This window comes from Fundulus heteroclitus, chromosome 7, assembly GCF_011125445.2.
Source record: "Fundulus heteroclitus isolate FHET01 chromosome 7, MU-UCD_Fhet_4.1, whole genome shotgun sequence".
NCBI lineage: Eukaryota > Metazoa > Chordata > Actinopteri > Cyprinodontiformes > Fundulidae > Fundulus > Fundulus heteroclitus.
The window spans coordinates 5,530,693-5,556,476 of record NC_046367.1 but is presented as its reverse complement, the minus strand read 5'-3'; the positions used below and the strand labels follow the sequence as shown (position 1 = coordinate 5,556,476).

Below are 25,784 nucleotides of genomic sequence, written 5' to 3'. Positions count from 1 at the left end.
TCTCCCTCCGCCCCCTCCCCTCCTGTGTACGCGGTACAGGACCTTACCGGCTCACTTTCACCACTGTTAAAGACAAATTATTCATAACTCTGATCACTCTTCCTGCTGCTCTGTTAACACGAACTGCAGCAGGAATTACTGATGGCCACAAGTTGTGAAAGAAGCCGAAACAGCTCAGCAGAAGGCGGAGTTTTGTCGTCTGCAGCCCAGATGGGCTTTGTGATTTTTATACGTGAAAAATGCCATGTTTGCGTGTGAAATGCCATGTGTTGCGTGTGAAGTAAGTGAAATGCGTGTGTCACACGGTCAATGCGTGAGAGTTGAGAGCTATGATAAATACCATCTAACGTTACTCACTATATATTCAAACACATATACTAAATGTATTATATATATATATTTCTACGTTTTGACAGTGTTTACCACTCGTTTATTGCACAGTTAACGTTATGTGGTATGAATGTTTTAGCCGCGATGCTAACTAATCTATTTAACACATGAAAACATTGACTTATTGTTTTAGATTGTTTAAGTCATTTAATTCAACGTATTCTGTACAACTGTCTTCATATTGCTGATATAACTAATTAATAGCTGATTCCTGCTGTCGTCATTGGGGTTTATTATGAATAACACAAGTGGTAGCAAAACGTTAGTTTGGTCTGTTTTTGTTTAACGTTAACTTTTACTACAGATGCCCTCCTCATTTTCTCAAATACTATTTTAAAGCCCTTTACGGGCCAATAAATATTATGTTGTGAATGGATATAATCAGCTTTGTTCTTTTCTTTCCCTAGAACAACCAGCACATTTCTAAAATAATCTGAAAATTTCAGAGGCAACATTGAATTATAGTATGTTAATTTACCTTCATGCAAGTAGCAAACTTTATTACTATGAACTTTTCTGTGTGAAACTGTATTTGTATGAGTGTGTACTTGTGTTATTTAATCAGTTATTCTCTTAAAATATGCTGTCAAATCTCATTCATGTTACTCAGAAAAATAATATCACAGGTTTGGTGCCAATAATGCTATGAATTTTTTCTTATACCTTAATCATTTGCATTTGAATCTATGACATTTGACAAAAAAGCTATTAATATGGTTTCAGAAGAATTACAACACAACTCATAACACAGGAGATGTGGCCTCTCTTTTTTCCTCCATATTTTTTTAGGATCTTTTCTGTGACATATTTGGAGCTTAACAGAATATCCATCTTTACTTAAAGTGTTGCATTGAATTTAACTGAACTAGATAATTGTACATAAATTATTTATTTTCATGTGTCATGAATTATAAAAAATAAAAAACTGCTTATGAACACATGCAGTGAAAGTGAACGGTGACTTGGGTTGTATTATGCCCGACTCCGAGATCTACTTTTGGGTTCCACAGACAGAAAGTCAAACAGGTTTGGAATGTCACAAGGCTGAGGAAAGAATTTTAAGTTCACAACTATCACTTTAATAACATTACTAACCGTATTTTTTGTCCTTTGCAGGGACCTCGGTAAGCTGAAATACAAGTTTCAACAAGAGTAAAAACCCTCCTGTAGACCTGAATGCCTGGACCATCCACCAGAAAAGAGGAAAAACAAACGGAAAATGAAGCTGCTGCATCCAATGTGGCAAAGTGAAGAACCGCAAAAGGCTCCTCCAGGAACCGTTTATTTTTACAGGTCTATTTTCTAAAAGCCTATTGCTTTCTTTCAACAATAACATAAAAAAAACATGTAGATGTAATGATTTTAATGTATTGAAACATTCAAAGTATAAAAGAAAATATCCAAATCAATGAACAAAATTGACATGAATACATTTTTATTTCGGATCTGACCAACAATTGCAATATAAAAATACCAAAAAACTTTTTTATTAATTTTTGAGAAGATGAAACACAAAAAATAAAATATTTAATTAATAGATCATTTGTATTGTTCTGCTGGCTCCCACGAGTCAGGCCATTCTTTCCCACTGTCCAAAAAGTAATGAGAAAAATGTTATTAATAGGACAACTGAAACACTTACATTGAAAACAAATACGAAACTATGTATTGGTCCTTTAGAACTGATGAAAATATATCTGAGAGTGAATGTCCAAATAGACAAATTAAAAATGACCTCATTGACGGTCATATAGTCTGTATGTACATCTGGGTAACACTTTATTTTACGGTGTACTTGTTACATATGTTACATGTACTTAATGTAGTAATAACAGTAAATGATGCATAATTACATGCAACTAACCCTCCACCAAACCCTAATCCTACCCTAACCATATAGTAAGTACATGTTAACTATTATTACTCAGTACTTAAATATATAATTACACTGTAACAATGACACCTTAAAATAAAGTGTGACCGTACATCTGTTTACAGGGTAGGACTTACCATTTTGTGCAAGATGTCCATTTCACCCTGACTTCTTCTTTTCCCTGAAAATAGATGAAACAAGGAAACGATAACTTTAAACATATTTGCAAGAGCACAACATGCAGAACATGCAAGTGGAAAGGATTGCGCTCAAAAGTGGTCGCTTTATTCTAAAACAGGGTACAAAATACATACATTTTTGCAGTGTTGTCAGTTAATTTATTCAGTTGAGTTCATTCATCTCTTTTTGCACGTCTTTCCAATGAATACTAACACCAGACGAGAATAGAATATTACAATAGTAGGCCAATCATAGTTATCAGATATTAAATCAAGGTCATTTTTGGCATTGTCACAGTGGGCTATATCCCATTTGGAAACCATTCTAGATTAAACGTGATTCAGCGACGACTAATATAATTTCATATGTAATATATTACATCCGTTTTGCTCAAAATCCTTGAGTAGTATTCTTTGAGAAGGAGTTAGTCGGTACCATCTGAGGGGAAAAAGTCTAGTCTCATAGTCATTTTTGGCAAGGTATACCACCCTATAGTAAGATAATAAGATAGCATTGCACTGATAGTAGCTTTTTGTGTGTTATCACCCTGTATATGTATATTATACACCTATGCAAGGATATATTACTAGTGAAGGGCACAGGTGAGGGATGGAGGTAGGGATAATGAACAGAAGCACATGGCAAGTATAAATAAAGGAACACATGGAATAGGACACAGTAAGTAAACAAAGGTAACACAAGAGGTGCAGACTTGATGGAAGACAACACTAGCCAGGTAAGCAAAACCACGGCAAAACAAGACCCTTATAATTAGTCCTTGAAAAAGTATTCAGATCAGATGTGGAACAATATTGAGATTGTAAATACTACTGTAATATCGTCTGACACATTTCATTTGCTCAAAACCACTGTTGGTCGGCTTTAACCAAATCTTTAATTAACCTCAGCCTGACTCACCCAAATTTGTGTGTCTTACTTCGCTCTGGCCAAAGTTCACATGCACTGTCGTCAAAATATGCTCTCAACTTGCCCCTACATGTTTTACGAACAGTATGTTACTTTATTCTCTGAACTTAAATGAGAAATCCGCCAATTTTTTACACAGATCTCAGTTTCTCGAGGTCACCGAGTACTGTTGGTACGAAAAAAAACGGAAACAATCGGTTTTGCCTATCTCGAGTTGCTACATCTAGCAGCTACAGCACTACACTCTGTGGGCATGTACATGGGGGATTGGGGGCTCATGGACATGACCCTAGAGTGTAGTGCTGTAGCTGCCTGGTTGGATTAGCTGTTGGCTATAGTAACTCGAGCAATTATCCCTTTGTCACAAGTTTCCCTTTTTTCGTACCGACAGTACTCAGTGACCGCGATAAACAGAGCTCTATGTGACAACTCGCTGGATTTCTCCATTAAAGGCACCCATAACAGTTTTTAGACCTTAACATAACGTTTCCAAAATCATTTCAGTGTCACATAACCTCATAACATGACGAACAGCACTTTGCCATTTTCTGACCTCAATATTATATTGGAGTTATGTTCATACTTTGTTGCAAAAGACTTTAGTTCAGTTATTCTTGTGCTTCTCAACTGTAACCGAGAGCAACATAGAAGTATGCAACTTAGGTCTAAGAAAAAATACTTACACCAACAACACGCTTATCCACAATGTGGGAATAATTGTATATGGTCTGTTTGGCATGTTTTCTGCATTCTAAAAATGACAATAAAAAAGGTTAGACAAAGTCTATGTTGTTCAACAGGTCAAAAATTAAGCAGAGTTGCAAAAGTCTGGATTCAGAAACTGAACGTCCTCCCAAGTATTACACTTAACACAGGTGATTTCACGAATTAGCTTATTTACTTGCCTGAGAAGTGGTGGTGATAGCACTCAGCTGGTGTAGTAGCACTGAAGCCAGACTTTTACCACATTTAATTAGTTTAGCTGAAATCTGACCTTTAATTTTACGTTTTGAATTGCGTTTTGCAGGTGGTGGAGGAAGAGAGGACCCAGGTGGTGGAGGAGGAGAGGACCCAGGTGGTGGAGGAGGAGAGGACACAGGTGGTGGAGGAGGAGAGGACACAGGTGGTGGAGGAGGAGAGGACACAGGTGGTGGAGGGAGAGAGGACACAGGTGCTGGAGGAGGAGAGGACACAGGTGGTGGAGGGAGAGAGGACACAGGAGCTGGAGGGAGAGAGGACACAGCATAAGGCAACATTATAAAGAAATAACCGTCAGTAGTTGTCACTGGCTGAGAAGTGGTGGTGATAGCACTCAGCTGGTGTAGTAGCACTGGAGCTAGACTTTTACCACATTTAATAAGTTTAGCTGAAATCTGACCTTTAATTTTACGTTTTGAATTGCGTTTTGCAGGTGGTGGAGGAAGAGAGGACCCAGGTGGTGGAGGAGGAGAGGACCCAGGTGGTGGAGGAGGAGAGGACACAGGTGGTGGAGGGAGAGAGGACACAGGAGCTGGAGGGAGAGAGGACACAGGTGCTGGAGGAGGAGGGGACACAGGTGGTGGAGGGAGAGAGGACACAGGAGCTGGAGGGAGAGAGGGCACAGCATAAGGCAACATTATAAAGAAATAACCGTCAGTAGTTGTCACTGGCTGAGAAGTGGTGGTGATAGCACTCAGCTGGTGTAGTAGCACTGGAGCTAGACTTTTACCACATTTAATAAGTTTAGCTGAAATCTGACCTTTAATTTTACGTTTTGAATTGCGTTTTGCAGGTGGTGCAGGAGGAGAGGACCCAGGTGGTGGAGGAGGAGAGGAACCAGGTGGTGGAGGAGGAGAGGACCCAGGTGGTGGAGGAGGAGAGGACACAGGTGGTGGAGGGAGAGAGGACACAGGTGCTGGAGGAGGAGAGGACACAGGTGGTGGAGGGAGAGAGGACACAGGAGCTGGAGGGAGAGAGGACACAGCATAAGGCAACATTATAAAGAAATAACCGTCAGTAGTTGTCACTGGCTGAGAAGTGGTGGTGATAGCACTCAGCTGGTGTAGTAGCACTGGAGCTAGACTTTTACCACATTTAATTAGTTTAGCTGAAATCTGACCTTTAATTTTACGTTTTGAATTGCGTTTTGCAGGTGGTGGAGGAGGAGTGAACACAGGAGCTGGAGGGAGAGAGGACACAGCATAAGGCAACATTATAAAGAAATAACCGTCAGTAGTTGTCACTGGCTGAGAAGTGGTGGTGATAGCACTCAGCTGGTGTAGTAGCACTGGAGCTAGACTTTTACCACATTTAATTAGTTTAGCTGAAATCTGACCTTTAATTTTACGTTTTGAATTGCGTTTTGCAGGTGGTGGAGGAGGAGTGGACCCAGGTGGTGGAGGAGGAGAGGACACAGGTGGTGGAGGAGGAGAGGACACAGGTGCTGGAGGGAGAGAGGACACAGGTGCTGGAGGGAGAGAGGAATCAACAGAAGGCAAAACTAAGAAAAAAAATCCTAATTAATGACCACTGGCTCCTCCACCACCTCCTCCTCTGGAGGGTTTGCTTCCTCTCCAGATGGGATTGGACCCCCCCCCCCCCCCCCCCCCTCCACTTCTGGTTGGTTTTCCTCCACCACCTCCTCTTGAGATCGGTTTGGATCCACCTCCCCAGGGACATCCTTTTGAGCAAACAATTCTGCAAAATGTTAATATTAAATGTTAATAACAACTGGATTAAGAATGTTAAGATGAAAAAGTGAAAATAAAAGTAGCTGTCTATCTGCAAGTAGCTAAGTTTTCCTATGGCTTAAAGTAGTAAATATATAACATGACCTATACAGGTGCATCTCAGAAAATTTGAAAATAGTGAAAAAAATCCATTGTCCTACCCAGATTGGATGATTAAATCCTCAAGAAACCATTGCCAGTGTTTTTACCTAATTAGCTAATTAGAGCTCTTCTCAGGTCGACATTTTACATTTTACAGCTCCTCCACCACAGCATCTCAAAATATTACAATATAATACAATATACACTGTATAAAACAGTTATCATCAAGATTAAAAACAAAAGGCTTGGAAGAATTTACTGGATGTGTAATGAATGTAGAATATAAAGTTTGAAGTTTTGAAATAAATAACAAAAAAACAAAAATCACAACATACTACATAGGCTAAGATGGATCTTTAATTTTCCTTATGAATGTGTACACATTGTAATTATACTAGTCGCAACATGTAAATAGGACACTGTTGGGAGTTCTTTTGTCACTTTTGGGAGATAGGTTAGTTGGTTTTGCCACCTCAGTGAGCTATACTAAGATAGCCTAAAGGTGGGTCTGACTGAGTTAATGCAATGGACGAGAAGGGTATGTATAATCTTATCTCACTTTAAAGTTTTTAGGGTCACACTGTACTTGGATAGTTTTTCCACAGACTATCTATAGATGTTCAGATTACTTAACTATCTGTTGACACTGTAAACAGTGTCGATAGTTATGTAGAATATAAGTACGTATTACTGTGTTCATGTTGAAAATGACAGGAAATCTTACTTCGTAGAAGGTGCCCATAAAGATTTTTCATTTTTTTTATAATTAAAGAAATCTCAGGATTCCCTGGGTTCTCAAGGCAATGCATAATGTCTGCTGACATTCCCCCTTTCTTGTCCTTATGTCCCAAGAAAAGAATTGGGCAATAGTCCAAAACACTGAGTTTGGACACCTGCAAGGACAATAAAAAGAAGACAAATATTTGGATTATAAACAATTATGCAGTTAGTGTCACTGTAGTAATACAATGACTAGACAATGAGAATACAAAGACAATGTACTTATTATATAATGTTATGAATCACAGATCAATGTGATTGGTTAGGCTGGATCAATGATTTTAAAGTTAATGTTGATTGTTTGTTGAAATAAAACAGAGGGGTGAACCTGGGGAACCAATGGCGAAACACATTGTTTGCTCCTAATAAAACAATTCCTGACATCAGACCAGTGTGATACTCTCTACTTATTAAATCCTGACATTCCTGCACATCAATTCCTTAACAACGTATAAAGGAACAAGTCCTGCTTTGTGATTATGTGACTGGAAATCTAACAGTCTTAGACTATAGGCATAGGCCTATATTTGTTTTAACTAGATGTGTAGGGCTAATTTTAATCAGCCATGTTTTGCAAGTTTAAGCATAAGACACAGCACGGAAGAGGAAAGAAAAGAGACAGTAGAAGTAGAGTAAATCCAAAGTATAGAAATTGGATACATTGTTCATATACCTGCATCATCTACAGATGTTGCAAGTTACACATTAGTGTTATTATATACACAAACATGTGGTCTAATATTGTGTAGGCCCTATTAGTTGCTGTGCTTGTCTTGTTGGCTATAGTTCTGTGGCTATAGTTTCTCTTATGATTTGTTAGTGTAAGCTGTTTATAGGCTACTTCAGATGTTGGGGTAGTTCAGAAGTGGTAGTAGCAAATATTAATCAGATAGCCACTGTCCATGGTTCTGATCATAGACTAGTAGGGCTATGTTGTTGAGTTATTGTTATGTAGCATACTCATATTATATACTATTTAAAAGCTTGGACTCTTGGGAATAGATACATTAAATCATATTCGTATACAATATGCATTGTGCTTTACGTTATCAAAAAAAAAAAACAAAAAAACTCCAGCCCTTGCGTATATCCTAAGCAATATGATGCAACATATTGGGTATTAAAATATCCACAAGAATCCATAGAAATAGATTATATAGTATAAGTTATGAAAATGTGTAGTCCATCTTATACAAACCCATTTGAAACAGCCATGCTATGGCAAAAAAAAGAAGAGATTTCTATGTAATTATTACCTACTTAGTGTTGTGATTCTAGGCTATTTAAGAATGGCATACTTTTACAAATAATTGTGTCAAATACTATTTATTTTTATAATTTATTGATATTCTTTTATAAACAGCTTCACAAGACCTGTTGTCAGGTTTCAATTGTGTTTTTAAGACAATTCACATGACCTACATGGCTATGGATATTTTAGAGATATCTGTAACCTGTATAAAAAAATAAATAAAATAATAGAAACTACAGGCCCTCGGCTTTCCAAAAAGGCCAAGCTTTTATGTCATACTAACAATAGTCCATGTATGACTTACAGACAGCTACTTACAGACAGCTGAGCAGCCTTAAGTATTCTGCACACATTTCTGTTTTTCTTAACAGATTCTGCCCACTTGGCGGTAACCTTTCGTTTGTGCTTCAAGGGGAACAGACAGGCTGTGCAGGTATTCAGCGGCAGGCGATTTGAAACCTGGCAGGTGGGGCAATTCACAGCTTGTGGCTTTGTCATGTCTGCAAATGGAAATGACATATTACTGTAGTTATGTTTTAATTAGCAATCACACCTTATTTCTATCACAGATGTGTTCTCAACATGCACTTATTGTGTTTAAAGACATGCCTACATGTTATTTTTAAGATAACCTAACTCGTATTTTCACGAAGAGTAGCCAAAATACTGAACGGTCACAATGCTTGGGTGGACTAGAGACAAAAACCAATTCAAACCATCATCTGAGGCCATCAAATTCAGTTCAAAGACAAGATGTGTCACAGGACAGTGGGATAGTCTAGGCTACTTTAGCCTATATTTGTGGAAAGTAGAGTAGACTTGAATGGCCAAAACTGATACTAGTCACACTGGTAGGCCTGGCTGAATCTTAGTTAATAAGTCAAGTGATAGTGCGAACTACTGAAGTTTGATATTTTACCTAAAAAGACCTCAAACAGATTGGAAGCCTAAAAGAGTCACTCGCGTGGCCAGTTTGACTCATTAAAACCAGAGTAAGTTATAGGCCTAGCCAACTTTTAACATTAAAGTTAGACAAGTACAGTTAATGCCTAGTGTAGGCTAGTTCCTACATTTGTATTATTCCTTCAAGACAAATTGGTGTTTAGGTATGGAGGTGTTGAAACAAACGGGATTTAATATACACATACACATAATGAATAGGCTAAATGCAGATTTCCTTTTTTTTTTTTTTTTTTTTTACAATTATTGCAACAGCAAAATAGATTTAAAAATGACATAAATAAACCAACTAATTTGCAATGGAAACCATTAAATATGCACAAATCATGACCAATACATATGTGTTGGCTGCAACGCATTCTCATCCTTTGGCGTTTTAGAACCAATAGAAGCTGTAATGGAAACCATTAAATATGTGCAGAACCAATACAAACTGTATTGGAAACCATTAAAAATACAAATCATGACCAATACAAATTTGTAATGGAAACCTACACTGTAAAAAACTTAACTCATTATTGAGTTATCTTTTTGCATGTTTTTTTTTTAATTTAACTAACTTATTTCGATAAGTTGAGGACAAGAAAAACTTAAAATTTCTTGTTGTCTGGACAATCTAGTTATCTCTACACAAAAAATAAGTTAAAATAACTAATTTGCTAAAATATTTTTTACAGTACCAATAAGTCCTAATGGAATGCGGCCCAAAACACACTACGTAATGGACACCACTTTGTAATGGTTTTAATGGTTAACGGCTGGTTTGTAATGGTTTTGTAGTGGAAACCATTAGCATTTCTGTAATGGTTTCTATTGTTTTGTTTTTTCAGCAGGGATAGCAAGGCATATTTTATCTATTCATTGTATACAGAGAGCAATCAATGCTACCTGACAGTCGGACGCTGATACCAAGCGAAGTTAGCCACGAGCGTCCAATATTGCAGTCGATAAGGTTTACTTCTGAGCTGATTAAAGCGTTTCAAACAAACGCCATGGGTGACATGTGCGTGTTGAACATGCCCGAGAATAATAAACCCTTTTATTTAAATAAACCCAAAAGTTAATACTATTTGGAGGTGCATTCTGTATAGAGCATTTAGGAACAGGAGGCAGATGCTAACATTATAGCAATTTGCTCTGGATTTCTTTTTTTATTATTAAAATGTTCTGTTTTTATTACACTATTTGCAAAGACTATATAGGGAGTTAAATAAAACTTCCTGCTGTAACCAGCTTCAACATGACCATAACATGAGCATATATGTCTATATTCACATTTCACTTACCTGAATCAGCAAAGTAAAAAGAAGATTTAGAGAGTCGAAGAAGACTTAAGTCGGAATTCTGGTATGGACTGCGTCAGCGAAGTGACATGTGACCTGTGATCTTCTGGAATTATGGGATTCCGCTTTCAAAAACTGGAGAAAGCCTTATATTCATCAAATCAAGACAATTTAAAATGATGATATGCGAATCACCAAGAAATGTATATATATATATATATATATATATATATATATATATATATATATATATATATATATATATATATATATATATATATATATATATATTTGCTTGATAGTCAGGTGCGTCTCTGATAAACACAAAGGGTGTAACGGACACTATGCTCCTCTCAAAAGATATATATATATATATATATATATATATATATATATATATATATATATATATATATTTAATATTTAATCACTGAAAACGTCTTTATTTTCTGACCAAATGCGTGCTTAAATACGCAGATGGATCCGCATTTGCTTGATAGTCAGGTGCGTCTCTGATAAACGCAAAGGGTGTAACGGACACTATGCTAAATAATGGAAAGCAATGACCATCTATAATAACCATGGAGCAAACTTCGATGTTGCTCAAGGTATAAGACTGTGCAGTCGGACGATATTGGGGTGAATTGACTGGCGAAGCCCTGATCGTGCAATAACATCGCAAATGGTTTTTTACAGTGAAGTTGGTTGAAAGCCTCGAGCGTCTCTCACACACGATAAAGGGTGCGTGTTGAACATACTGCTCTGCGGGCTATTAATGGGTGATGGAGCCTATGTCACATTTTTGCATTGTTTAATTAGGCGTACCAAGATTATATCCAGGCTTATATAAAGTAGGCTATATACTACAGGCTAATTTAAAATAAGCGAAATTATAGCCCACGCACGCTACTGATGCTGAAAGCGTCTGATATCACGCATTTGGATTGGCTATATATAAGCCCAAGCGCGTCCTGTAAAACGCGGATGGCTGGATTTGAAAGAGCGTCTCTGACAGACGATAAAGGGGGTGTGTGTTGAATTCGGCCAATATTCTCCTGCGGGCAATTAAGTGATGATGGAACCTATATTGTCGTGTTTTTAGTTAGGATACCTAGCACACAGTCACATTTAATTGAGTAGGCTACCACAGGCTAATTTAAAATAAGCGAAATTATAGCCCACGCACGCTACTGATGCTGAAAGCGTCTGATATCACGCATTTGGATTGGCTATATATAAGCCCAAGCGCGTCCTGTAAAACGCATTGGAGGTGGTTTAGCCGAGAGCGTGTAATAACATCGCGGATGGTTTTACATTGAAGTTGGTTGAAAGCCATTTGCGTGTCATGTGTACGCAAAAGGGTGCTATATGCGTGGGCAGAAAACGCCGAAGGACGTGACAAAACGGCCTTATATGACGCCCTGAGATGAGAACGGGTTGAACTGGTCTATTTTCCAAGACGGCGACGACTGGTGCTCTGTACGACGCAGAGTGATGAAGTACTTAGTGACAGTGATGGAAGCTTCATGGAGCTATCATCTTCTGATAGCGATATGGATTTTTTTTATAAGAGTTTCTTGACAGAAACCGGACTTTTGACGGAATCCAGCCGTACCTATTTCCAGGGCAAACTCTGTCGGGTCCTACAGTATATATGTATACGCGTGTGTGTGTGTGTGTGTGTGTGCGCACGCTCCGCCGCAGCACGGCTTTACCGGAGCTGCGTGAAGCTGACACCCCACTCACAGAAAAAACTCAGTTAAATAGACGGAATCGTTAGTGCTTCGTTTGTGCGCGTTTGTGCCGTTAAAATTAGCGTTTGTGCTGTTTTGGTTTTGAAGATGTTAAGGTTTATGCTCTGATTTATGTTTTTATTTCACAGATTTGTAAAAGGAAGTAATGTATCAATTGGTTTTGTCACGTGGTATGGTTAATAAAAAGCCGAGTTCAGGTGGGTCGGGTATGCCCCTCCTCTCTCAGAGCACAAACGCAACCAAAGTGTGGAGTCCTGTTTCTGATGCCGAAATCTATCTTCTGGATAACGGGTCTAGCTGTTGTGTAGCCACTACTGTCAACAGAAGATATTAAAGCATATTTGTTAAGTTCATCTAGAGTTCACCATCCCCCCATTTTGCTTGGAATCCAACCAAGCTGGTCAACTTCTTTAGTGCTTCGTTTGTGCCGTTAAAATTAGCGTTTATGCTGCTTTGGTTTCGCAGATAATATAAGTTTTAATTTCGGCCGGTGACGTCACCACAGGCCGCCGCTGCAAAATAAAGCGCTACATTGTTATTCCTTTGCTGGTGCTGAGCTGGAGCCAAAGCAAACCAGAGTGGTCAACTTCTTTAGTGCTTTGTGCATGTTTGTGCCGTTAAAATTAAAGTTTGTGCTACTTTGGTTTCGGAGATATTATGAATTTTAATTTCAGCCGATGACGTCATCCCAGACCGCCGCTTCAAAATAAAGTGCTACGTTTTTCTTTCTTTGCTGGTGCTGAGCTGGATCCAAAGCAAACCACAGTGGGCTACTTTTTCAGTGCTTTGTTTGTGCAACAACAACCTTGGAATAAAATAAAGTTTTCATTTAGATTTGCAGCCCAATAGTTTTTGGGGAGCGTTAAGTTTTTAATATTTTGTGCTGAGCTCAATACACAACAAATCAAATTGGTCTATATTTTTAGGCATTTCTAATTCAATCTATATGCTTTATACTTTCAGCTGACAACACAGTCAATATATTCATAGTTGAACAATATTTCCCACTTCATGCATAAAGCCATTAAAAAGTGGAATGGTCCTTCAGCCTCCCCTCCCTGGGCTGCCACCTTACCGTGGTGGAGGGGTTTGAGTGTCCCAGTGATCCTAGGAGCTATGCTGTCAGGGGCTTTAAACCCCTAGCAGGGTCACCCAAGGCAGACAGGTCCTAGGTGAGGGACCAGACAAAGCGCAGCCCAAAACTCCCCTTATGATGAGTACGATTGTTGGACCTCGTGTTCCCTCGCCCGGACGCGGGTCACCGGGGCCCCACTCTGGAGCCAGGCCTGGAGGTGGGGCACGTTGGCGAGCGTCTGGTGGCCGGGCTTTTGCCCATGGAGCCCGGCCGGGCTCAGCCCGAAGAGGCGACATGGGTCCCCCTTCCGATGGGCTCACCACCTGTCGGAGGGGCCAAAGGGGTCGGGTGCAATGTGTAACGGGTAGCAGTGGAGGGCGGGGACCTTGGCGTTCCGATCCTCGGCTGCAGAAGCTGGCTCTTGGGACGTGGAATGTCACCTCTCTGGTGGGGAAGGAGCCTGAGCTTGTGCGCGAGGTTGAGAGGTTCCGACTAGAGATAGTCGGACTCACCTCGACGCACCGCTCTGGCTCCGGAACCAGTCTCCTTGAGAGGGGCTGGACATTCTTCCACTCTGGAGTTGCCCATGGTGAGAGGCGCCGAGCTGGGGTTGGCATACTTGTTGCCCCCCATCTCGGTGCCTGCACGTTGGGGTTTTCCCCGGTGAACGAGAGGGTGGCCTCCCTCCGCATCCGTGTGGGGGGACGGGTTCTGACTGTTGTTTGCGCTTATGCGCCAAACAGCAGTTCAGATTACCCACCCTTTTTGGAGTCCTTGGAAGGGGTACTGGAGAGTGCCCCTCCTGGGGACTCCCTCGTTTTGCTGGGGGACTTCAACGCTCACGTGGGCAATGACAGTGGGACCTGGAGGGGCGTGGTTGGGAGGAATGGCCCACCTGATCTGAACCCGAGTGGTGTTTTGTTGTTGGACTTCTGTGCTCGTCATGGATTGTCCATCACAAACACCATGTTCAAGCATAAGGGTGTCTATATGTGCTCTTGGCACCAGGACACCCTAGGTCGCAGTTCAATGATCGACTTTGTTGTCGTTTCATCTGACCTGCGGCCGCATGTCTTGGACACTCGGGTAAAGAGAGGGGCGGAGCTCTCCACCGACCACTACCTGGTGGTGAGTTGGCTCCGATGGCGGGGGAGGAAGCCGGTCCGACCGGGCAGGCCCAAACGTACTGTGAGGGTTTGCTGGGAACGTCTGGCGGAGTCCCCTGTGAGGCGGAGCTTTAACTCCCACCTCCGGGAGAACTTTAAACACGTCCCGAGGGAGGCGGGGGACATTGAGTCTGAATGGACCATGTTCCACGCCTCTATTGCTGAGGCGGCTAGTCGGAGCTGTGGCCGCAAGGTTGTCGGTGCATGTCGTGGCGGCAACCCTCGAACCCGCTGGTGGACACCAGCGGTGAGGGAAGCCGTCAAGCTGAAGAAGGAGTCCTACCGGGCTTTTTTGGCCTGTGGGACTCCGGAAGCAGCTGATGTGTACCGGCAGTCGAAGCGGCAGGCGGCTCGGCTGGTCGCCGAGGCAAAAACTCGGGCGTGGGAAGAGTTCGGAGAGGCCATGGAGAAAGACTTCCGTACGGCTTCGAAGCGATTCTGGTCCACCATCCGGCGTCTCAGGAGGGGGAAGCAGTGCAGTACCAACACTGTTTACAGTAGGGGTGGTGTGCTGCTGACCTCGACTCGGGACGTCGTGCGTCGGTGGGCGGAATACTTCGAAGACCTCCTTAATCCCACCAACACGTCTTCCATTGAGGAAGCAGAGCCTGAGGACTCTGGGTCGGGTTCTCCCATCTCTGGTGCTGAGGTTGCCGAGGTTGTTAAAAAGCTCCTCGGTGGCAAGGCTCCGGGGGTGGATGAGATTCGCCCTGAGTACCTTAAGGCTCTGGATGTTGTGGGGCTGTGTTGGTTAACGCGGCTCTGCAACATTGCGTGGACATCGGGGGCAGTTCCCCTGGATTGGCAGACTGGGGTGGTGGTCCCCCTATTTAAAAAGGGGGACCGGAGGGTGTGTTCCAACTATAGAGGAATCACACTCTTAAGCCTCCCTGGTAAGGTCTATTCAGGGGTTCTGGAAAGGAGGGTCTGTCGGATAGTCGAATCTCGGATTCAGGAAGAGCAGTGTGGTTTTCGTCCTGGCCGTGGAACACTGGACCAGCTCTACACCCTCAGCAGGATTCTTGAGGGGGCATGGGAGTTTGCCCAACCAGTCTACATGTGCTTTGTGGATCTGGAGAAGGCATTCGACCGTGTCCCCCGGGGGATCCTGTGGGGGGTACTCCGGGAGTATGGAGTACCGGACCCTTTAATAAGGGCTGTCAGGTCTCTGTACGACCGGTGTCAGAGTCTGGTCCGCATTGCCGGCAGTAAGTCGGACTCGTTTCCGGTGAGAGTTGGACTCCGCCAAGGCTGCCCTTTGTCACCGATTCTGTTCATAACTTTTATGGACAGAATTTCTAGGCGCAGCCAAGGTGTTGAGGGGATCCGCTTTGGTGGCCTTAGGATTGCGTCTCTGCTATTCGCGGATGACGTGGTCCTATTGGCTTCATCAGGGCGTGATCTACAGCTCTCACTGGAGCGGTTCGCAGCCGAGTGCGAAGCGGCCGGGATGAAAATCAGTGCCTCCAAATCCGAGACCATGGTCTTGAACCGGAAAAAGGTAGAGTGCCTTCTCCGAGTTGGGGAGGATGTCCTGCCCCTAGTGAAGGAGTTCAAGTATCTTGGGGTCTTGTTCACGAATGAGGGGAAGATGGAGCGGGAGATCGACAGGCGGATTGGTGCAGCGTCTGCTGTGAAGCGGGCGCTGTACCGATCCGTTGTGGTGAAGAGAGAGCTGAGCCAAAAGGCGAAGCTCTCGATTTACCGGTCGATCTACGTTCCTACCCTCATCTATGGTCACGAGCTTTGGGTCGTGACCGAAAGAACGAGATCCCGGATACAAGCGGCTGAAATGAGTTTTCTCCGTAGTGTGTCTGGGCTCTCCCTTAGAGATAGGGTGAGGAGCTCAGTCATCCGGGGAGGACTCAGAGTAGAGCCGCTGCTCCTCCACGTCGAGAGGAGCCAGTTGAGGTGGCTCGGGCATCTGGTCAGGATGCCTCCTGGACGCCTCCCTGGAGAGGTGTTCCGGGCACGTCCCACCGGGAGGAGACCCAGGGGAAGACCCAGGACACGCTGGAGGGACTATGTCTCCCGGCTGGCCTGGGAACGCCTTGGGATTCCTCCTGAGGAGCTGGCCCAAGTGGCTGGGGAGAGGGACGTCTGGGCCTCCCTACTGAAGCTGCTACCCCCGCGACCCGACCCCGGATAAGCGGAAGACAACGGACGGACGGACGGTCCTTCAGCCTAATTAAAGGTTTAGCTTAGGTGGACAAAGGAACGTTTTAGGAGATCGTTCCTTACAGTGTTGTTATACTTTATAGGCTGACCAGTGTGATTTATTTTTTGCAGTTTTTCTGTTATTGATTTTAGTTTGGGTATGTTTTCTGCGTTATATAAGCCTGTATACTTTAATTGCCCTTTTGTTAGGTGCAGACACCCCCAAATCTCCCTATTGTAGAGCAATAAAGGTTTGCTATTCTAATTAATTCAGAGGAGTAATGAACTATGACTACTAAGATCAACTATAAACAAGTTACTGTTTGAAAATGTAGTAAACATTATACTCTCGAAGAAGAATAAACCCTTCAGATTAGTGTAACGCTTCTAACTTAACGCAATATATAGGACCACTATATTACCAGAGTTATCAGAGCTAGGTTCGGCTATAGGGAGAGAATTGGCAACGACCAGTATTTAGATGAAGGAAAAGACAATAACATTTATTATGACACACAAGTAAAGATATTGAACCACAATAGAAAAATGTATAACCCCTTAAAGTCAGTCGCGTAAAGTCAGTCAGTAACAACATGTTCAATATCATAAAGTTTAACCCCAAAGTTCAATATTTCGATCCCAGAGTTCAATGTTTCAATCCCAAAGTTCAATATTTCAAACCCAAAGTTCAATGTTTCTGTATCAATGTCCATGTATCCTTTAATTCCTCGAAAAAAGGGAAAAAAGGTAGAAAAATGCAAAAACATCTTCGTACGTACTTTTGTAAAAAAAAAAGGAAGAAAAAAAAATTAAACAAGTCCTTACTAATCACTACCCGGGTAGGAAATTAGTGATGTGTATCTCAGTCTTATCTGTAATCCAGATCAGATTGCGTCCAGGCCACAGGTAGGCGGACACACACACTGGTCACAGTCCTTGGGATAGGCGGACACACACAATGGTCACAGTCCTTGGGATGGCTCGCTGTATCTCTCTCTCTCTCAATCGTGGCAGAAAATGCACAATAACAAAAAAAACAATCTGCACACGGCAGTATAAAATACCTCATTAGTGCCATGCAGGATCGTTTCACTTCATACCATAAGTATTAACATTCAACTCAAATATCATTTCTCTGTATAATATAAATCATGTACTGAACAACTGTGCAATACAGTACCAGTTCAGCAAAATGACAGTGTGTCATTTGTATCTCCAGTTAACATGCATGTACATTCACAGTTAACCAAATACAATATCAACAGTAAGCCATTAGCAACTTACTATGTGTATACCACATCATATTATATTCAAAACGTCATTACAATGGCCTGAAGCCTGAAAACATTAGCCCTATAGAGTAACCTCGTAGCTTAAGAATTGCCTGCACGCGCTCCTACACCGTGCCACAGCATGCAGGCATGCTCACGCAGGGTGCACGTGATCAGAAAAGAAAGCGCCATTTTAAACTAACACGGCGGGTTTAAAACAACATTTATTTTCAATATATCTCCGACTGGTTTTTGTTTTTTGTTTTTTTACCGCTATATAGATCAAATTAGTTTGTTTTACCTCAAAAGTAAAAAGAAGCTAACCAACGCCTAACACACTGGCTTGCTTAACAGAAACACACACACTCACCGGAGATTCGATGATTTAAGACACAAACGATCTTCAGGAATAATAATCCTACCAGAAAAGTCTTCTTGAAAAAGTTAAACAAAGATTTAGTTCAAAAATAACGGTGAAGTGTCGGAACGTTGATAAATTTTAATATTTCTTTCACTCGCAATATCTCTATGAGCTTCAGGAAAAAAGAAACGCAGCTGTGGACTCTTCTTCTATGTGCAATGCACTTGTTCACATGCGGCACAGCGACCCCTAATGGACAGGGGGCAACACTACAACTACATTCAATAACCCAGTGCAATTTATGTGGGTTACATTGAGAAAAATAGACTTTATGAAAACAGTTGAACATTCTAATAAATGAAATGCCTTTTTTGGTGGCTCACTTGACATTGCTATCTAAAGTAAAGTTCTTTAAATGAGACAAAATAAATCGTAATATTTATTCAGGAATAAAGTACAAAACAATATAACACACATTTTACAATAGCAGCTAAAACTAGAAACGTTCAACTTCTGAAGAAGTTGAAGAAGGCGCCCGCCTGGTGGTGCGCGTAACCGTCAAAGGCAAAGCTTCCGAGTTCCTTGGTCGTAGGCTTTTATCACTTGGGGATTTTAAATCAAATCTTCTGAGTGTGAAAAGGATTTGTCTTTGTCAAAACCAGAAGACAGGAGAAGGTCTGCATCCAAGCAGCATGGAAAATTGGTGTTATTAAAACATGATTAAATACTTCAATGTAGCATGAAAAAATGAAATATGTGAATAAAAATGTTAAAGGCATTACAAACTACTAAAGGAAGTACAAACTCTGTGAAGCAGAAGTTGGTGAGACCTTCCTAGAGCTACTTCCGGTTAGCAACATGTAAAGCGTTAGCCCCTAACATGGTTGTGTCCAGTATCACCGGGTGATTGTACTCTGTTAGTTTGGTCCAAATCCTGTACTGGGAAGTTCCTCAAAAAGGGTGCCAATACAATACACCCTTTTTGTCACCAAAGCTCAATAATGTCACCAAAGCTCACCAAAGGCCATGTGTCAGATGCTGACACCCCACTCACAGAAAAAACTCAGTTAAATAGACGGAATGGTTAGTGCTTGGTTTGTGCACGTTTGTGCCGTTAAAATTAGCGTTTGTGCTGTTTTGGTTTTGAAGATATTAAAGAATATTTGTTAAGTTCATCTAGAGTTCACCATCCCCTCATTTTGCTTTGAATCCAACCAAGCTGGTCAACTTCTTTAGTGCTTCGTTTGTGCACGTTTGTGCCGTTAAAATTAGTGTTTATGCTGCTTTGGTTTCGCAGATAATATAAGTTTTAATTCCGGCCGGTGACGTCACCACAGGTCGCCGCTGCAAAATAAAGCGCTACATTGTTATTCCTTTGCTGGTGCTGGGCTGGAGCCAAAGCAAACCAGAGTGGTCAACTTCTTTAGTGCTGTGTTTGTGCATCTTTGTGCCGGTAAAATTAACGTTTGTGCTACTATGGTTTCGGAGATATTATGAATTTTAATTTCAGCCGATGACGTCATCCCAGACCACCGCTTCAAAATAAAGTGCTACGTTTTTCTTTCTTTGCTGGTGCTGAGCTGGATCCAAAGCAAACCACAGTGGGCTACTTTTTCAGTGCCTTGTTTGTGCAACAACAACCTTGGAATAAAATAAAATAAAGTTTTCATTAAGATTTGCAGCCCAATAGTTTTTGTGGAGCGTTAAGTTTTTAATATTTTGTGCTGAGCTCAATACACAACAAACCAAATTGGTCTATATTTTCAGGCATTTCTAATTTAATCTATATGCTTTATACTTTCAGCTGATAACACAGTCAATATATTCATAGTTGAACAATATTTCCCACTTCATGCATAAAGCCAATAAAAAGTGGAATGGTCCTTCAGCCTAATTAAAGGTTTAGCTTAGGTGGACAAAGGAACGTTTTAGGAGATTGTTCCTTACAGTGTTGTTATACTTTATAGGCTAACCAGTGTGATTTATTTTTTGCAGTTTTTCTGTTATTGATTTTAGTTTGGGTATGTTTTCTGCGTTATATAAGCCTGTATACTTTAATTGCTCTTTTGTTAGGTGCAGACACCCCCAAATCTCCCTATTGTAGAGCAATAAAGGTTTGCTATTCTAATTAATTCAGAGGAGTAATGAACTATGACTACTAAGATCAACTATAACCAAGTTATTGTTTGAAAATGTTATAAACATTATACTCTCGAAGAAGAATAAACCCTTCTGATTAGGAAAAATAGACTTTATGAAAACAGTTGAACATTCTAATAAATGAAATGCCTTTTTTGGCAATGTCACTTGACATTGCTATCTAAAGTAAAGTTCTTTAAATGAGAGAAAATAAATCGCAATATTTATTCAGGAATAAAGTACAAAACAATATAACACACATTTTACAATAGCAGCTAAAACAACTTGCATGATAAAAGAAAAATATAAAATTAATAACTGCTTTCTTGAGTAAAGTGTTGAGACCAAACGGTAGATCTGACCACATCTTTTTACACAAATGAGGAATATCATTAAGGACGCCAGCCATCCTGCACAGAGACTGTTCCAGCCTCTCCCCTCAGTCAGGAAACTAAAAAAACAAACAAAAACATGTGTCCCAAGAGATCTTTGCCAATAAGCAGGAATATATAAATCATTTTATAAGAATGCTGTAGGGGGGGGGAGGCTTGGTAGATGACAACTTCATAGTAATGTTACTGATTTATCAGTAGAAATATATTAAAAAGACTTACGTTTTTTCCAGTGACGACAATAACATATGATTTACCGTAGCACTTTATTTTGAAGCGGCAGGCTGGGATGACGTCATCGGTTGAAATTAAAATTCATAATATCTCTGAAACCAAAGCAGCACAAACGATAATTTTAACGGCACAAACCTGCACAAATGAAGCACTAAAAAAAGTAGCCCAGTTTGATCGGATTCGAAGCAAAATGGGTAGATGGTGAATTCTGGATGACCTTAACAAATATTCTTTAATATCTTCAAAACCAAAACAGCACAAACGCTAATTTTAACGGCACAAACCTGCACAAACGAAGCACTAACCATTCCGTCTATTGAACAGAATTTTTTCTGTGGGTGGGGTGTCAGCTTCACGCAGCTCTTTACCGGCGCTGCAGCGCAGGAGAGATCGCGCTGCTGTTAGGCTTTTACTGCCATCCCTCAGTGCCGTGTAGCCTAGCCACCGCATTTCTACCATAATATAAAACCGACATTAAATAAACGACTCACCGTCACGTAGTTGCAAGGAAAACACCCAATGGAACACCCTTCTTCTGGGTTGATTCAACAATATCCTTCAGTAATTTAGGAAAAACGGCAGCACAGCACAGCAAGCCACAAGATGGAGGAGTTCACCTCTGACCCGGAACTCAAAGACTACTGCTTGTTGTCTGCTCTGAATAATACACAGCGCCCCTCGAATTACGGCCGCCATCTTGGGGCGGTCGTCCTGCTACCCTAACCTGCTGATTCAAGCTGAACACACTAACGATACCCCGGCACTGTGCGGCGTATTTTTGTTTAAATCGACGGACTATTGACGTCAGGGCTCGAGGGATAACTTTTCATATGTAAGATTAAAGAGATTGTGATGAATTTGATTGTTTTATTGTACTATTTGGTATATTTAAGATATATGCTGGATAAATTAATCTGGCTATTGATTTAAATGAAAAAATCGTTTTTTAAAGCCAAAGGGAAATGAAATATTGTATTTGGTATATTTAAGATATATGCTGGATAAATTAATCTGGCTAATGATTTAAATGAAAAAATCGTTTTTTAAAGCCAAAGGGAAATGAAATATTAGGTGAAAATGTAATTCTCTGAAATTGGCACAGCTTGAAGTCGAACCTACGATCTTCTGCTTTGCAGCCCGACACCTAACCCACTCCCCCACAACACCAGTGCCGTGCTAGGCCGCGCATTTTTGAAAGGTCAACTGTGTTGAAGAAATGGTTTTTGGTGAATTTTGTTCCAACCGTAAGCCGAAACGGCGTCAAGTACAAAAAGCCCTGATCGCGGCGTCGAGACCAACGTTTCGATATATAGTATGTGGGGGTAGACCCTACGGTTCGGGCTGTATTAACGGTACTATAATAATAATAATAAAGAAACCCTTATTAGGTGCATAGCATAAGGCCTCCGCCATGCATTTTCAATGCATAGGCGGGCGCCTAACAACTTCAGCACAGCACAGCAAGCAATAGCAGCCACAAGATGGAGGAGTTCACCTCTGACCCGGAACTCAAAGAATACTGCTTGTTGTCTGCTCTGAATAATACACAGCGTCCCTCATTGTTGAATGATGATAATGCATTTGGCTGCCGCGTTTGACACCTCTGCTCTATATACCATACTAATAAATGATTGTGGTCTAAAACCAGGTGTTTCAGTTTCATTGTCCAACCCCTGTAGATGACTTATTTTCTAGTGATAATTTCTGTCACGAGGACATAATGCAGTGTTGTGCTGGCAGCCATCCCAACTATTAAATATACGATTTAAGATTAAAATAGTACATTATAGTAGTAAAATAAATACAATTATTGTGGTTTAAGGACAAGTTTGGTACCTGCATTAAGGTTAATTTCAAAAGGTACTTTTCATTTTCAGACTAAAAAACATTCTAAAAAGATGTTCTAATTCAGTGAATATGACTGGATATTTAAACAGTAAATAATAATGAAATTAATTATTCTTTCAACTAGCAGTTTTTGAGTATGACTAAAATTCGAGGTAGTGAAGGAGGGTAACTGATAAGTGATGGCTGATGGTGGAGAGCTTGCAGGCCTGGCTTCGGTGGAGAAGCAGCAAACAACTGTGGCAGGAAATGTGACTTTCATTTCAATGCAATGCAATGCAAAACTGGAGAACAGTAGAAATCAGTAGAGTGAGAAAAACTGGCCCTGATGTCCTCCAGTAGCCTAAGCTTGATTGTAGGATGTCCCTGAACTCTTGTTACATTACAAAGTTTACAATAATGAGAGCCAGCGAAAAGCTTGAGCCAGGATTTGACAGGAAAAGGAGGAGATTAAGTATTAATATAAAATAAATTAATAAACAATAAATAAAATACGTTAATGTTTTCTTAAAACGTCTGAATACAAACTGTCCCAAAACATGTTAAATAAATTCCTTTATCATCATCAGTTTTTCAAGTTATTTAATTGTTACTTGTAAAAAAAAAAAAATATTATTGTAAATTAGAAATGTCCCATGCTCCTGAATGCAGCATAGCTTTCTGACGCTCACGAACGCATCACACTGGTCTGAGAACGCAGCGCGGAGTAGAGGCACATTTCTGCTTAAGACAAAGCTTTGCCGTTTGTAAAACTCATGTCGGCTGGCACGGTTTATTGTTCTGTGAGAATGACAAGAGACCACAACAAATGAGCCTGCTAATGAGCCAACAGCCGACAGGAGAAGGTCTGCATCGAAGCAGCATGGAAAATTCGTGTTATTAAAACATGATTAAATACTTCAATGTAGCATGAAAAAATAAAATATGTGAATAAAAATGTTAAAGGCATGAGGTGAACTGTATTGATTTAAATTGAAAAATCGTTTTTTAAAGCCAAAGGGAAATGAAATATTGGGTGAAAATGTAATTCTCTAAAATTGGCACATCTTGGATTCGAACTTTCAATCTTCTGCTTTGCAGCCCGACACCTAACCCACTCGACCAAAACACCAGTGTCGTGCTCAGCCGAGCATTATTGAGAGGTCAATTGTGTTAAGAAGTGTTTTTTGCGAATTCTGTTCCAACTGTAAGTCGAAACGGCGTCAAGTACAAAAAGCCCTGATCGCGGCGTCGAGACGCACGTTTTGATATATAGTTTGTGGGGGTACAGCCTACGGTTCGGGCTGTATTAACGGTGACGGAATATTAATAAACAATAATAATAATAACTAGAAACGTTCAACTTCTGAAGAAGTTGAAGAAGGCGCCCGCCTGGTGGTGCGCGATACCGTCAAAGGCAACGCTTCCGAGTTCCTTGGTCGTAGGCTTTTATCACTTGGGGATTTTAAATCAAATCTTCTGAGTGTGAAAAGGATTTGTCTTGTCAACAAATGAGGCTGCTAATGAGCCAACAGCCAACAGGAGAAGGTCTGCATCCAAGCAGCATGGAAAATTGGTGTTATTAAAACATGATTAAATACTTCAATGTAGCATTAAAAAATGAAATATGTGAATAAAAATGTTAAAGGCATTACAAACTCTGTGAAGCAGAAGTTGGTGAGACCTTCCTAGAGCTACTTCCGGTGAGCAACATGCTAAGTGTTAGCCGCTAACATGGTTGTGTCCAGTATCACCGGGTGATTTTACTCTGTTAGTTTGGTCCAAATCCTGTACTGTGAAGTTCCTCAAAAAGGGTGCCAATACTTAATGTCACCAAAGCTCACCAAAGGCCATGTGTCAGATCGGCCTCCTTTAGTTACTAAGCCTCACCAAAGAAACCAGCCGACAGGAGAAGGTCTGCATCCAAGCAGCATGGAAAATTGGTGTTATTAAAACATGATTAAATACTTCAATGTAACATGAAAAAATGAAATATGTGAATAAAAATGTTAAAGGCATTACAAACTACTAAAGGAAGTACAAACTCTGTGAAGCAGAAGTTGGTGAGACCTTCCTAGAGCTACTTCCGGTTAGCAACATGCTAAGCGTTAGCCGCTAACATGGTTGTGTCTATAGACATAATATAAGAGTAGACCCCGCATTGACTGTCGCTGCGCAGGAATTACGGGCGCCACCTTGGGGCGGTCGACTTGATACCTAATCCTGCTGATTCAAGCTGACACACTAATGATGCCTCAGCACTGTGCGGCTCATTTTTGTTTAAATCGAGGGATTATTTATGTCAGGGCTCGAGGGATAACTTTTCACAAGCAAGATGAAAAGACATTGTTTATATTTTTGATCAGAATGTAAGTTTTCTAATACTAGGAGATACAAAGTTGTTGTTAGACATTAGTGAATAAACAGCATATATATATATATATATATATATATATATATATATATATATATATATATATATATATATATATATATATAGAGTGAACCCTCGCTATATTGCGGTTCACCTTTCACGGTCTCGCTGCTTCACGGATTTGCATTGATGAGCCGTTCATTACAGTTCTCATCTGGTGGCGTGTCGGTTTACAAGAATCTTTTTTGAAAAAAAGAGTGACAACTACCGATAAAAATGTGTTCTTCTCCCGAAAAAAAAAACTCACCTGCACCGCGGGCTTTAGAAGAAAAAAATGCTACAGACCGGAGTCACGGATGCAGCGCCTCAGTCAAAAGAGCAGTGAAATACACACGAGTCACTATTTGTCCTACTGTACTTTGTATTTTTTTTATAATAATTTTTAATTTTCTCCCGTTCTAATCCAATGACTCGGGTCGCGGTGGGCCACGCTGATCTCAGTCAATATATTCATAGTTGAACAATATTTCCCACTTCATGCATAAAGCCAATAAAAAGTGGAATGGTCCTTCAGCCTAATTA

The 25,784-nt window shown here is 40.8% G+C and overlaps 3 long non-coding RNA genes across 4 annotated transcripts; all 3 read right to left on the bottom strand.

Moving 5' to 3' along the window:
* Positions 1-285: 285 nt before the first annotated feature.
* On the bottom strand, positions 286-4,488 carry LOC118563665. The gene is made up of 4 exons (XR_004931338.1): positions 4,365-4,488; positions 4,054-4,121; positions 2,401-2,444; positions 286-1,978 (listed from the first exon to the last, which is right to left on the bottom strand). It is a non-coding gene; the product is annotated as an uncharacterized LOC118563665 (long non-coding RNA).
* A 728-nt stretch (positions 4,489-5,216) lies between these two features.
* LOC118563666 lies at positions 5,217-5,806 on the bottom strand. Its single transcript, XR_004931339.1, has 3 exons — positions 5,685-5,806; positions 5,469-5,528; positions 5,217-5,312 (listed from the first exon to the last, which is right to left on the bottom strand). It is a non-coding gene; the product is annotated as an uncharacterized LOC118563666 (long non-coding RNA).
* Positions 5,807-5,959: 153 nt separating this feature from the next.
* LOC118563664 lies at positions 5,960-21,530 on the bottom strand. Of its 2 annotated transcripts, XR_004931337.1 has the most exons (4): positions 21,496-21,530; positions 8,531-8,712; positions 6,905-7,073; positions 5,960-6,046 (listed from the first exon to the last, which is right to left on the bottom strand). It is a non-coding gene; the product is annotated as an uncharacterized LOC118563664 (long non-coding RNA). The 2 variants fall into 2 exon arrangements; XR_004931336.1 differs by lacking the exon at positions 21,496-21,530 and having other exon boundaries at positions 8,531-10,615.
* Between the last annotated feature and the right edge of the window lie 4,254 nt (positions 21,531-25,784).